This window comes from Danio rerio, chromosome 4, assembly GCF_052040795.2.
Source record: "Danio rerio strain M-AB ecotype USA chromosome 4, GRCz13ab, whole genome shotgun sequence".
NCBI classification, from domain to species: domain Eukaryota; kingdom Metazoa; phylum Chordata; class Actinopteri; order Cypriniformes; family Danionidae; genus Danio; species Danio rerio.
In genome coordinates, this window is record NC_141024.2 from 41,006,535 (window position 1) to 41,020,000 (window position 13,466).

At 58.8% G+C, this 13,466-nt stretch overlaps 2 non-coding genes across 2 annotated transcripts in view; both read left to right on the forward strand.

The window, feature by feature from the left end:
* The first annotated feature begins 509 nt into the window (after window positions 1–509).
* On the forward strand, window positions 510–581 carry trnap-agg (transfer RNA proline (anticodon AGG)). The gene has a single exon. It is a non-coding gene; the product is annotated as a tRNA-Pro (tRNA).
* Window positions 582–11,971: 11,390 nt separating this feature from the next.
* The window catches only part of LOC141382094 (18S ribosomal RNA), a 1,927-nt gene continuing 432 nt past the window's right edge, over window positions 11,972–13,466 (forward strand). Inside the window, exon 1 of the ribosomal RNA XR_015484624.2 lies at window positions 11,972–13,466. This exon is cut by the window's right edge and continues 432 nt beyond it. This is a non-coding gene — a ribosomal RNA (18S ribosomal RNA).

The following is a 13,466-nucleotide window of genomic DNA, read 5'->3' on the forward strand; positions in this document are numbered from 1 at the left end:
GGACCCGGGTTCAGTTCCTGGATTAGCCCTTGCAGGTGTACTGTGTTTTACAGGGCATTATGTCTTTCGGAAAAACGTCTTTCAAAGATTTCCAATTTGTCAGCAGATAGTGTCGCCACATAAAATATTTCTTGCATAGTGGCTTGCTGTTCTAGGAGTTTGATTCTCGTTCATGCCATGAGAAATCCTAGGTTCAAATTTCAGTTGAATCCTTACAGTTGTCTTTTGTTTTGTAAGGGCGTTGTGGCTTACACAGAGGCCTTTTTTCTGAGAATGCCGGTTTGTCAGCAGATAGTGTTGCAATGTAAAGTGGCTGTTTTGCAGTTGCTCGTTGGTCTACGGGCATGATTCTCGCTTAAGATGCGAGAGGTCTCGTTTTCAAATCCTGGACGAACCATTGCAGAAGTCCCGGGTCCAAATGAAGCAAAAGCCCTGCTTCAATGTTTGTTAGATAAGGATTTCTGACCATCTGTTTCTTCAGATGTCTTGTAAAATATTCTAGCTTTTGTGGCTCGTTGGTCTAGCGGTATGATTCTCGCTTAGGGTGCGAGAGGTCCCGGGTTCAAATCCCGGACGAGCCCTTGCAGTTATTCTTTTGTTTTACAGGGCATTATGGCTTTCATAAAAAACGTTTTTCGAAGAATTCCTGTTTGTCAGCAGATAGTGTCGGCACATAAAGCATTCCTTTGCATAGTGGTTTGGTTGTCTAGGACTATGATTCTCGTTCATGCCGTGAGAAATCCCAGATTCAAATTTCGGTTGAGCCCTTACAGTTGTCCGCTGTTTTGTAAGGGCGTTGTGGCTTACACAGAGGCCTTTTTTCTGAGAATGCCAGTTCGTCAGCTGATAGTGTTGCCATATAAAGTTACTGTTTTGCAGTGGCTCGTTGGTCTAGGGGTATGATTCTCGTTTAGGGTGCCCTTGATTCGTTTGACAAAGATTTCTGACAATCTGATGCTTCTGACGCCATGTGAAATTCTCTCAATTTAATGGCATGTTGGTCTAGGGGTATTATTCTCGCTTCGGGTGTGAGAGGTCCTGGGTTAAATCCCGAACGAGCCCTTGCAGCTGTCATGTGTTTTACAGGGCACTATGACTTTCATTAAAATGTCTTTCGAAGAATTCCAGTTTGTCAGCTGATAGTGTTGCCATATATAGTTACTGTTTTGCAGTGGCACGTTGGTCTAGGGGTATGATTCTTGCTTCGGGTGCGAGAGGTCCTGTGGTCAAACCTTGGATGAGCCGTTGCAGGTGTCCAATGTTTTACAGGGCATTATATCTTTCGTAAAAATGTCTTTCGAAGAATTCCAGTTTGTCAGCAGATAGTATTGCCATGTAAAGTGGCAGTTTTACAGTAGCTCATTGGTCTAGGGGCTTGACCTGGCATAAGGTGCGAGAGGTCCCATTTTCAAATCCTGGACGAGCCATTGTAGAAGTCCTGGGTCCAAATGAAGCAAAAGCCCTGCTTCAATGTTTGTTAGATAAGGATTTCTGACCATTTGTTCCTTCTGATGTCTTGTGAAATAGTCAAGCTTATGTAGCTCGTTGTTCTAGGGGTATGATTCTCGCTTAGAGTGTGAAAAGTCCTGGTTTCAAATCCTAAAGGAGTCCCTACAGTTTCTCTTTTGTTTCGCAGGGCATTATGGCTTTCATAAAAAACGTTTTTCGAAGAATTCCAGTTTGTCAGCAGATAGTGTCGGCACATAAAACATTCCTTTGCATAGTGGCTTGGTTGTCAAGGAGTATGATTCTCGTTCATGCCGTGAGAAATCCCAGATTCAAATTTCGGTTGAGCCCTTACAGTTGTCTGCTGTTTTGTAAGGGCTTTGTGGCTTACACAAAGGCCTTTTTTCTGAGAATGCCAGTTTGTCAGTAGATAGTTTTGCCATATAAAGTGGCTGTTACAGTAGCTAGTTGGTTTGGGGGTATGATTCTCATTTTAAGGTGCGAGAGGTCCGGCTTCAAATCCTGGACAAACCCTTGCAGAAGTCCTAGGTCCAAATGAAGCAAAAGCCCTGCTATAATGTTTGTTAGATAAGGATTTCTGGTCCATCTGTTGCTTCTAATGTCTTGTGAAATAATCATGCTTTTGTGGCTCGTTGGTCTAGGCGTATGATTCTCGCTTAGGGTGCCCTTGATTAGATAGAGAAAGATTTCTGACTATCTGATGCTTCTGACACCATGTGAAATCCTCTTAATTTAGTGGCTCATTGGTTTATGGGTATGATTCTCGCTTCGGTTGCGAGAAGACCCGGGTTCAATTACTGGATTAGCCCTTGCAGGTGCCCTGAGTTTTACAGGACATTATGTCTTTCATAAAAAACATTTTTCGAAGAATTCCAGTTTGTCAGCAGATAGTGTCGCCACATAAAACATTCCTTTGCATAGTGGCTTGCTGGTCTAGGAGTATGATTTTCGTTCATGCAATGAAAAATCCCAGATTCAAATTTCGGTTGAGCCCTTACAGTTGTCTGCTGTTTTGTAAGGTCGTTGTGGCTTACACAGAGGCCTTTTTTCTGAGAATGCCAATTTGTCAGCAGATAGTGTTGCCATATAAAGTTGCTGTTTTGCAGTGGCTCGTTGGTCTAGGGGTATGATTCTCACTTAGGGTGCCCTTGATTCGTTAGAGAAAGATTTCTGACTATCTGACACCTTGTGAATTTCTCCCAATTTAGTGGCTTGTTGGTCTATAGGTATGATTCTCGCTTCGGTTGCGAATGGTCTCAGGTTCAATTCCTGGACGAGCACTTGCAGGTGTCCTGTGTTTTACAGGGCATTATGTCTTTCGTAAAAACGTCTTTCAAAGAATTCCAATTTGTCAGCAGATCGTGTCGCTACATAAATATTTCTTGCATAGTGGCTTGCTGGTCTAGGACTATGATTCTCGTTCATGCCATGAGAAATCCTAGGTTCAAATTTCAGTTGAACCCTTACAGTTGTCTTTTGTTTTGTAAGGTCGTTGTGGCTTACACAGAGGCCTTTTTTCTGAGAATGCCGGTTGGTCAGTAGATAGTGTTGCCATCTAAAGTTGCTGTTTTGCAGTGGCTCGTTGGTATAGGGGCATGATTCTTGCTTCGGGTGCGAGAGGTCCTGTGTTCATATACCAGACGAGCCGTTGCAGTTGTCTAGTGTTTTACAGGGCATTATGTCTTTCGTAAAAATGTCTTTTGAAGAATTCCAGTTTGTCAGCAGATAGTATTGCCATGTAAAGTGGCTGTTTTGCAGTAGCTTGTTGGTCTACGCGCTTGATTCTCGCATAAGGTGCGAGAGGTCCCGTTTTTAAATCCTGGACGAACCATTGTAGAAGTCCTGGGTCCAAATGAAGCAAAAGCCCTGCTTCAATGTTTGTTAGATAAGGATTTCTGACCATATGTTGCTTCTGAAGTCTTGTGAAATATTCAAGCTTTTGTGGTTTGTTGGTGTAGGAGTATGAATCTCGCTTAGGGTGCCCTTGATTCCCTTTAGAGAAAGATTTCTGTCTATTTGATGCTTCTGACGCCATGTGAAATCCTAGCACTTTAGTGGCTCATTGGTCTAGGGGTGTGATTCTCGCTTCCGGTGTGAGAGGTCCCAGGTTCAAATACCGGATGAGACCTTGCAGGTGTCCTGCGTTTTACAGCACATTATGTCTTTCATAAAAATGTCTTTCGAAGAATTCCAGTTTGCCAGCATATAGTGTCGCCACAAAACATTACTAGTGGCTTGCTTGTCTAGGAGTATGATTCTCGTTCATTCCGTGAGAAATAACAGGTTAAAATTTCGGTTGAGCCATTCAGCATATAGTGTTGCCCTGTAAAGTTGCTGTCTGAGAGAACTATGCTTTTAAGCCAGGGGTCACCAAACTTGTTCCTGGAGGTCTTAAAATGACAACCAAAGAGGTTGTTTACAGTTTTTTCCAGTTGTTTACACACATTTTCTGAAAGCATGTCTCATATTGTCAGAACTCTACACACAAATCACAAAACACACACACATTGGGCAAAACTCTTCAATTCTTCTGCAAAATGAAATTATAAGTTCAAAACAATGTGATTTCTTCTCAAAAAGGTATTTTGTTTTCAAATGACACACACAAGCCATCACATTAATAGATATTCATAAGATCAGTTGAACACTAATGTGCTTAATGTAAAACACTATGACCACTTCTTCTCTATTCATCATAATGACTTTCTGTAAGCCTTCTTCTGTTCAGTGTTACACTTACTCCCAATAGTTCGGTTTGGGGCACCAGCAGCACCGTTTCTGCAAATTAAGTTAGTTTTGGGTAACCAGCAGCACAGTTTCCTGCAAAGTTAATTGTGGGTAACCATCGGTACCGTTTCAGAAAGCGAGAAGCCTTAAATCACCGGTCCACTCTGACATCCATGACCCTCAAGCTCTGGCCTCAAGCCGGACAGGGTGTGACCTCTCGGGCCTTTCTCTGCCGGAGGTACGGGCTGCCGTAACTGGTTATCGCTGACCTGCCGTCAAGGTTTCAGGGAAGGCGTGATTTAGTGGACTTAGGTTTTGAGCGATACACATTTTAGATCTCCAGGGTAGCGCCTGCGCCCCGCAAGCCGGCTCCGGTCGTCCGTTTTGGGCATGGTGCATAGATTGAGTGTGGGTTGGTGGTGTTCGGTCAACTCCGTGGCTATAGATCATCGGGACATGTCTGCCAATCCCTGCCCAGGCTTGCACACTTTCCCCCGGGTGTGCATAGCCCCGTGGCTCGGTGAAGTGGAAGTTGTGGTGATTCAATAGCGGCGTTGTGGCTGGGCCCCGCAAGCCGGCTCCGGTCGTCCGTTTTGGGCATGGTGCATAGATTGAGTGTGGGTTGGTGGTGTCCGGTCAACTCCGTGGCTATAGATCACCGGGACATGTCTGCCAATCCCTGCCCTGGCTTGCACACTTTCCCCTGGGTGTGCATTGCCCCGTGGCTCGGTGAAGTGCAAGTTCTGGTGCTTCAATAGCGGCGTTGTGGCTGCGCCCCGCAAGCCGGCTCTGGTCGTCCGTTTTGGGCATGGTGCTGCATAGATTGAGTGTGGGTTGGTGGTGACCGGTCAACTCCGTGGCTATAGATCACCGGGACATGTCTGCCAATCCCTGCCCAGGCTTGCACACTTTCCCCTGGGTGTGCATTGCCCCGTGGCTCGGTGAAGTGGAAGTTGTGGTGATTCAATAGCGGCGTTGTGGCTGCGCCCCGCAAGCCGGCTCTGGTCGTCCGTTTTGGGCATGGTGCATAGATTGAGTGTGGGTTGGTGGTGTCCGGTCAACTCCGTGGCTATAGATCACCGGGACATGTCTGCCAATCCCTGCCCTGGCTTGCACACTTTCCCCTGGGTGTGCATTGCCCCGTGGCTCGGTGAAGTGCAAGTTCTGGTGCTTCAATAGCGGCGTTGTGGCTGCGCCCCGCAAGCCGGCTCTGGTCGTCCGTTTTGGGCATGGTGCTGCATAGATTGAGTGTGGGTTGGTGGTGACCGGTCAACTCCGTGGCTATAGATCACCGGGACATGTCTGCCAATCCCTGCCCTGGCTTGCACACTTTCCCCTGGGTGTGCATTGCCCCGTGGCTCGGTGAAGTGCAAGTTCTGGTGCTTCAATAGCGGTGTTGTGGCTGTGCCCCGCAAGCCGGCTCTGGTCGTCCGTTTTGGGCATGGTGCTGCATAGATTGAGTGTGGGTTGGTGGTGTCCAGCCAACTCCGTGGCTATATATCATCGGGACATGTCTGCCAATCCCTGCCCAGGCTTGCACACTTTCCCCCGGGTGTGCATTGCCCCGTGGCTCGGTGACGTGGAAGTTCTGGTGCTTCAATAGCGGCGTTGTGGCTGCGCCCCGCAAGCCGGCTCTGGTCGTCCGTTTTGGGCATGGTGCTGCATAGATTGAGTGTGGGTTGGTGGTGTCCAGCCAACTCCGTGGCTATAGATCACCGGGACATGTCTGCCAATCCCTGCCCTGGCTTGCACACTTTCCCCCGGGTGTGCATTGCCCCGTGGCTCGGTGACGTGGAAGTTCTGGTGCTTCAATAGCGGCGTTGTGGCTGCGCCCCGCAAGCCGTCTACCAAGAGAATAAAGGCGGTAAGAGCACCAACGGCGGCCGGCCAAACTCCAGTAGTGACAGCCAGGTGGGTCACCAGCAGCACACAATACTCAATTGGGTCACCAGCAGCACACAATACTCAATTGGGCCACCAGCAGCACGCAATACTCAATTGGGCCACTAGCGTCACACAATACTCGATTGGGTCACCAGCGGCACGCAGCCCCCAAATCCAAATAGTAAAGGCAAGGTGGGCAACCAGCGTCAAACAATACTCGATTGGGTCACCAGCGGCACGCAGCCCCCAAATCTAAATAGTAAAGGCGAGGTGGGCAACTAGCGTCAAACAATACTCGATTGGGTCACCAGCGGCACGCAGCCCTCAAATCCAAATAGTAAAGGCCAAGAGGGCCACCAGCGGCACGCATTACTGAAATGGGTCACCAGCAGCACGTGAGTCTGTCAAGTGCATTTTAACAAAGTCAGTGTCCCCGGGCTTAATAGTGGGGTGCCCGGGCACGGCTGGTGAACGGGTTCCATGTGGTGGGGTCGTAGGCCGGCCCATGTCTCCCGGCTTCAAGCCCAGGCCGGCCAGCCAGCCAGGTCAGCCAAGCCAGCCCACCCCCAGCCAGCCAGCCAAGTCCAGCCAAGCCCACCCCCAGTCAGCCAGCCAGCCAGCCAGCCAGCCAGGCCAGGCCAGCCAAGCCCAGCCCAGCCCACCCCCAGTCAGCCAGCCAGCCAGGCCAGGCCAGGCCAGCCAAGCCCAGCCCAGCCCACCCCCAGTCAGCCAGCCAGCCAGCCAGCCAAGCCCACCCCCAGTCAGCCAGCCAGCCAGCCAGCCAGGCCAGGCCAGGCCAGGCCAGCCAAGCCCAGCCCAGCCCAGCCCAGCCCAGCCCAGCCCACCCTCAGTCAGCCAGCCAGCCAGCCAGCCAGGCCAGGCCAGGCCAGCCAAGCCCAGCCCACCCCCAGTCAGCCAGCCAGCCAGCCAGCCAGCCAGCCAGCCCAGGCCAGCCAAGCCCACCCCCAGTCAGCCAGCCAGCCAGCCAGCCAGCCCAGGCCAGCCAAGCCCACCCCCAGTCAGCCAGCCAGCCAGCCAGCCAGCCCAGGCCAGCCCAGCCCACCCCCAGTCAGCCAGCCAGCCAGCCAGCCAGCCCAGGCCAGCCAAGCCCACCCCCAGTCAGCCAGCCAGCCAGCCAGCCAGCCAGCCAGGCCAGGCCAGGCCAGCCCAGCCCAGCCCACCCCCAGTCAGCCAGCCAGCCAGCCAGGCCAGGCCAGGCCAGGCCAGCCAAGCCCAGCCACCCCCAGTCAGCCAGCCAGCCAGCCAGCCAGCCCAGGCCAGCCAAGCCCACCCCCAGTCAGCCAGCCAGCCAGCCAGCCAGCCAGGCCAGGCCAGGCCAGGCCAGGCCAGCCCAGCCCAGCCCAGCCCAGCCCCAGTCAGCCAGCCAGCCAGCCAGCCAGCCAGCCAGGCCAGGCCAGGCCAGGCCAGCCCAGCCCAGCCCAGCCCAGCCCAGCCCAGCCCAGCCCAGGCCAGCCAAGCCAGCCCACCCCCAGTCAGCCAGCCAGCCAGCCAGCCAAGCCCACCCCCAGTCAGCCAGCCAGCCAGCCAGGCCAGGCCAGGCCAGGCCAGCCAAGCCCAGCCCACCCCCAGTCAGCCAGCCAGCCAGCCAGCCAGCCCAGGCCAGCCAAGCCCACCCCCAGTCAGCCAGCCAGCCAGCCAGCCAGGCCAGGCCAGGCCAGGCCAGGCCAGGCCAGGCCAGGCCAGCCAAGCCCAGCCCACCCCCAGTCAGCCAGCCAGCCAGCCAGCCAGCCCAGGCCAGCCAAGCCCACCCCCAGTCAGCCAGCCAGCCAGCCAGCCAAGCCCACCCCCAGTCAGCCAGCCAGCCAGCCAGGCCAGGCCAGGCCAGCCAAGCCCAGCCCACCCCCAGTCAGCCAGCCAGCCAGCCAGCCAGCCCAGGCCAGCCAAGCCCACCCCCAGTCAGCCAGCCAGCCAGCCAGCCAGGCCAGGCCAGGCCAGGCCAGGCCAGGCCAGGCCAGGCCAGGCCAGCCAAGCCCAGCCCACCCCCAGTCAGCCAGCCAGCCAGCCAGCCAGCCAGCCCAGGCCAGCCAAGCCCACCCCCAGTCAGCCAGCCAGCCAGCCAGCCAAGCCCACCCCCAGTCAGCCAGCCAGCCAGCCAGGCCAGGCCAGGCCAGGCCAGGCCAGCCAAGCCCAGCCCACCCCCAGTCAGCCAGCCAGCCAGCCAGCCAGCCCAGGCCAGCCAAGCCCACCCCCAGTCAGCCAGCCAGCCAGCCAGCCAGGCCAGGCCAGGCCAGGCCAGGCCAGCCAAGCCCAGCCCAGCCCAGCCCAGCCCACCCTCAGTCAGCCAGCCAGGCCAGGCCAGGCCAGCCAAGCCCAGCCCACCCCCAGTCAGCCAGCCAGCCAGCCAGCCAGCCCAGGCCAGCCAAGCCCACCCCCAGTCAGCCAGCCAGCCAGCCAGCCAGCCAGGCCAGGCCAGGCCAGGCCAGGCCAGCCCAGCCCAGCCCAGCCCAGCCCAGCCCAGCCCAGCCCCAGTCAGCCAGCCAGCCAGCCAGCCAGCCAGGCCAGGCCAGGCCAGCCCAGCCCAGCCCAGCCCAGCCCAGCCCAGCCCAGCCCAGCCAGCCCACCCCCAGTCAGCCAGCCAGCCAAGCCCACCCCCAGTCAGCCAGCCAGCCAGCCAGGCCAGGCCAGGCCAGGCCAGCCAAGCCCAGCCCACCCCCAGTCAGCCAGCCAGCCAGCCAGCCAGCCCAGGCCAGCCAAGCCCACCCCCAGTCAGCCAGCCAGCCAGCCAGCCAGCCAGCCAAGCCCACCCCCAGTCAGCCAGCCAGCCAGCCAGCCAGCCAGCCAGGCCAGGCCAGGCCAGGCCAGGCCAGCCAAGCCCAGCCCAGCCCAGCCCAGCCCAGCCCACCCCCAGTCAGCCAGCCAGCCAGCCAGGCCAGGCCAGGCCAGCCAAGCCCAGCCCACCCCCAGTCAGCCAGCCAGCCAGCCAGCCAGCCCAGGCCAGCCAAGCCCACCCCCAGTCAGCCAGCCAGCCAGCCAGCCAGCCAGCCAGCCAGGCCAGGCCAGGCCAGCCCAGCCCAGCCCAGCCCACCCCCAGTCAGCCAGCCAGCCAGCCAGGCCAGGCCAGGCCAGGCCAGGCCAGGCCAGGCCAGCCAAGCCCAGCCCACCCCCAGTCAGCCAGCCAGCCAGCCAGCCAGCCCAGGCCAGCCAAGCCCACCCCCAGTCAGCCAGCCAGCCAGCCAGCCAGGCCAGGCCAGGCCAGGCCAGGCCAGGCCAGGCCAGCCAAGCCCAGCCCACCCCCAGTCAGCCAGCCAGCCAGCCAGCCAGCCCAGGCCAGCCAAGCCCACCCCCAGTCAGCCAGCCAGCCAGCCAGCCAAGCCCACCCCCAGTCAGCCAGCCAGCCAGCCAGGCCAGGCCAGGCCAGGCCAGCCAAGCCCAGCCCACCCCCAGTCAGCCAGCCAGCCAGCCAGCCAGCCCAGGCCAGCCAAGCCCACCCCCAGTCAGCCAGCCAGCCAGCCAGCCAGGCCAGGCCAGGCCAGGCCAGGCCAGGCCAGGCCAGCCAAGCCCAGCCCACCCCCAGTCAGCCAGCCAGCCAGCCAGCCAGCCAGCCCAGGCCAGCCAAGCCCACCCCCAGTCAGCCAGCCAGCCAGCCAGCCAAGCCCACCCCCAGTCAGCCAGCCAGCCAGCCAGCCAGGCCAGGCCAGGCCAGGCCAGGCCAGGCCAGCCAAGCCCAGCCCACCCCCAGTCAGCCAGCCAGCCAGCCAGCCAGCCCAGGCCAGCCAAGCCCACCCCCAGTCAGCCAGCCAGCCAGCCAGCCAGGCCAGGCCAGGCCAGGCCAGGCCAGCCAAGCCCAGCCCAGCCCAGCCCAGCCCACCCTCAGTCAGCCAGCCAGGCCAGGCCAGGCCAGCCAAGCCCAGCCCACCCCCAGTCAGCCAGCCAGCCAGCCAGCCAGCCCAGGCCAGCCAAGCCCACCCCCAGTCAGCCAGCCAGCCAGCCAGCCAGCCAGGCCAGGCCAGGCCAGCCCAGCCCAGCCCAGCCCAGCCCAGCCCAGCCCCAGTCAGCCAGCCAGCCAGCCAGCCAGCCAGGCCAGGCCAGGCCAGCCCAGCCCAGCCCAGCCCAGCCCAGCCCAGCCCAGCCCAGCCAGCCCACCCCCAGTCAGCCAGCCAGCCAGCCAGCCAAGCCCACCCCCAGTCAGCCAGCCAGCCAGCCAGCCAGGCCAGGCCAGGCCAGGCCAGCCAAGCCCAGCCCACCCCCAGTCAGCCAGCCAGCCAGCCAGCCAGCCCAGGCCAGCCAAGCCCACCCCCAGTCAGCCAGCCAGCCAGCCAGCCAGCCAGCCAAGCCCACCCCCAGTCAGCCAGCCAGCCAGCCAGCCAGCCAGCCAGGCCAGGCCAGGCCAGGCCAGGCCAGCCAAGCCCAGCCCAGCCCAGCCCAGCCCAGCCCACCCCCAGTCAGCCAGCCAGCCAGCCAGGCCAGGCCAGGCCAGCCAAGCCCAGCCCACCCCCAGTCAGCCAGCCAGCCAGCCAGCCAGCCCAGGCCAGCCAAGCCCACCCCCAGTCAGCCAGCCAGCCAGCCAGCCAGCCAGCCAGGCCAGGCCAGGCCAGCCCAGCCCAGCCCACCCCCAGTCAGCCAGCCAGCCAGCCAGGCCAGGCCAGGCCAGGCCAGGCCAGGCCAGGCCAGGCCAGGCCAGGCCAGGCTAGGCCAGGCCAGCCAAGCCCAGCCCACCCCCAGTCAGCCAGCCAGCCAGCCAGCCAGCCCAGGCCAGCCAAGCCCACCCCCAGTCAGCCAGCCAGCCAGCCAGCCAGCCAGCCAGCCAGCCAGGCCAGGCCAGGCCAGGCCAGCCCAGCCCAGCCCAGCCCAGCCCCAGTCAGCCAGCCAGCCAGCCAGCCAGCCAGCCAGCCAGCCAGCCAGCCAGGCCAGGCCAGCCCAGCCCAGCCCAGCCCAGCCCAGGCCAGCCAAGCCAGCCCAGGCCAACCCAACCAGCCCAGGCCAGCCAAGCCAGCCCACCCCCAGTCAGCCAGCCAGCCAGCCAGCCAGCCAGGCCAGTCAGTCAAGCCAAGCACAATGTCAGTTGTGGGTAACCAACAGCACCAATCTGAGAGACAAAGTTATTTTTGGGTGACCAGCAGCACAGTTTCATTGCAAAGTTAGTTGTGGGTAACCATCGGTACCGTTTCTGAAAGCGAGAAGCCTTAAATCACCAGTCCACTCCGACATCCATGACCCTCGAGCTCTGGCCTCAAGCCGGGCAGGGTGTGACCTCTCGGGCCTTTCCCTGCCGGACTTCCGGGTAACCGTAGCTGGTTATCGCTGACCTGCCGTCGAGGTTTCGGGGAAGGCGTGATTTAGCGGACTTAGGTTTTGAGCGCGTAACTACGTGCCACCGCCTTCCACCACATGACCGATGGGAATTGTGCGCGATGCCCCAGGGGCAGGCCCCTCGCCCGGTCATCTGACAAAGGGGACCGCTGTGGGTGGGGTGAGATCCTCCCCGATTTGGGTATTCGAAAGGAGGGCGAGGTGGGTCTTCACCCGGTCCTCGACCCTAGCTTATTGGGTGAAATAGACTCAGATGGCCCGTCTGCCTCGGAATGTCCTACATTGACGGGAATAGGTGCGTAAGTTGGTGTTGTGCGTGCGCCTTAACCGGGCAGCATCCCTCCCTGTCCTCCCCACCCTCCCGGGCTGGACCCCGGGCGTGTTGGCTGGCGGCGGGGTAGGATTGGTGTGCCGGGTAGGTGTGCGCGGCATCTCTGGCGCAGTTGTTCCCGTTACGAAGCACGAACCTTCCTGGTGATGGCCTCGATTAGAAGCCATGCCCGTTCGCGGCATACCCCAACCCCCCTTCTGCGTGAAGGCCGGATGGGTGGCGGGTAGGCAGTGGGTAACCGCCGCCTCTCCCCCCCTCTCCCTCTGGCATTTTACCTGATGTGTGAAGGGCTACCTGGTTGATCCTGCCAGTAATATATGCTTGTCTCAAAGATTAAGCCATGCAAGTCTAAGTGCACACGGACGGTACAGTGAAACTGCGAATGGCTCATTAAATCAGTTATGGTTCCTTTGATCGCTCCTCCCGGTTACTTGGATAACTGTGGCAATTCCAGAGCTAATACATGCCAACGAGCGCCGACCTGGGCCGCCCTTCTCCCCCTATGTGGCGGGGTGGGGTGGGTCCCCAGGGACGCGTGCATTTATCAGATCCAAAACCCATGCGGGTGCGCGGGCGGTGGAGAGGGGGGCCTCGCGCCTACCCGCCGCCGTCCGCCCCCGGCCTCGCTTTGGTGACTCTAGATAACCTCGGGCCGATCGCACGCCCTCGCGGCGGCGACGGTTCATTCGAATGTCTGCCCTATCAACTTTCGATGGTAGGTCCGTCGCCTACCATGGTGACCACGGGTGACGGGGAATCAGGGTTCGATTCCGGAGAGGGAGCCTGAGAAACGGCTACCACATCCAAGGAAGGCAGCAGGCGCGCAAATTACCCATTTCCGACACGGAGAGGTAGTGACGAAAAATAACAATGCAGGTCTCCTTCGAGGCCCTGTAATTGGAATGAGCGTATCCTAAACCCATGGGCGAGGACCCATTGGAGGGCAAGTCTGGTGCCAGCAGCCGCGGTAATTCCAGCTCCAATAGCGTATGCTAACGTTGCTGCAGTTAAAAAGCTCGTAGTTGGATCTCGGGGACCGGGCCGCGCGGTCCGCCGTGAGGCGAGCCACCGCCGGTCCCGGACCCCCAGGCCTCCCGGCGCCCCCCGGATGCCCTTGACTGGGTGTCCTCGGCTTGGGGCCCGGAGCGTTTACTTTGAAAAAATTAGAGTGTTCAAGGCAGGGCCGACTGCGCCCTTATGAATACCCCAGCTAGGAATAATGGAATAGTACCCCGGTTCTATTTTCTGTGGGTTTCCGGAACCCGGGGCCATGATTGAGAGGGACGGCCGGGGGCATTCGTATTGCGCCGCTAGAGGTGAAATTCTTGGACCGGCGCGAGACGGACTGGAGCGAAAGCGTTTGCCAAGAACGTTTTCATTAATCAAGAACGAAAGTCGGAGGTTCGAAGACGATCAGATACCGTCGTAGTTCCGACCGTAAACGATGCCGACCCGCGATCCGGCGGCGTTACTACCACAATGACCCGCCGGGCAGCGTGTGGGAAACCACGAGTCTCTGGGCTCTGGGGGGGAGTATGGTTGCAAAGCTGAAACTTAAAGGAATTGACGGAAGGGCACCACCAGGAGTGGAGCCTGCGGCTTAATTTGACTCAACACGGGGAACCTCACCCGGCCCGGACACGGAAAGGATTGACAGATTGATAGCTCTTTCTCGATTCTGTGGGTGGTGGTGCATGGCCGTTCGTGGTTGGTGGAGTGATTTGTCTGGTTGATTCCGATAACGAACGAGAGTCTGGCATGCTAACTAGTTACGCGGCCCCGCGCG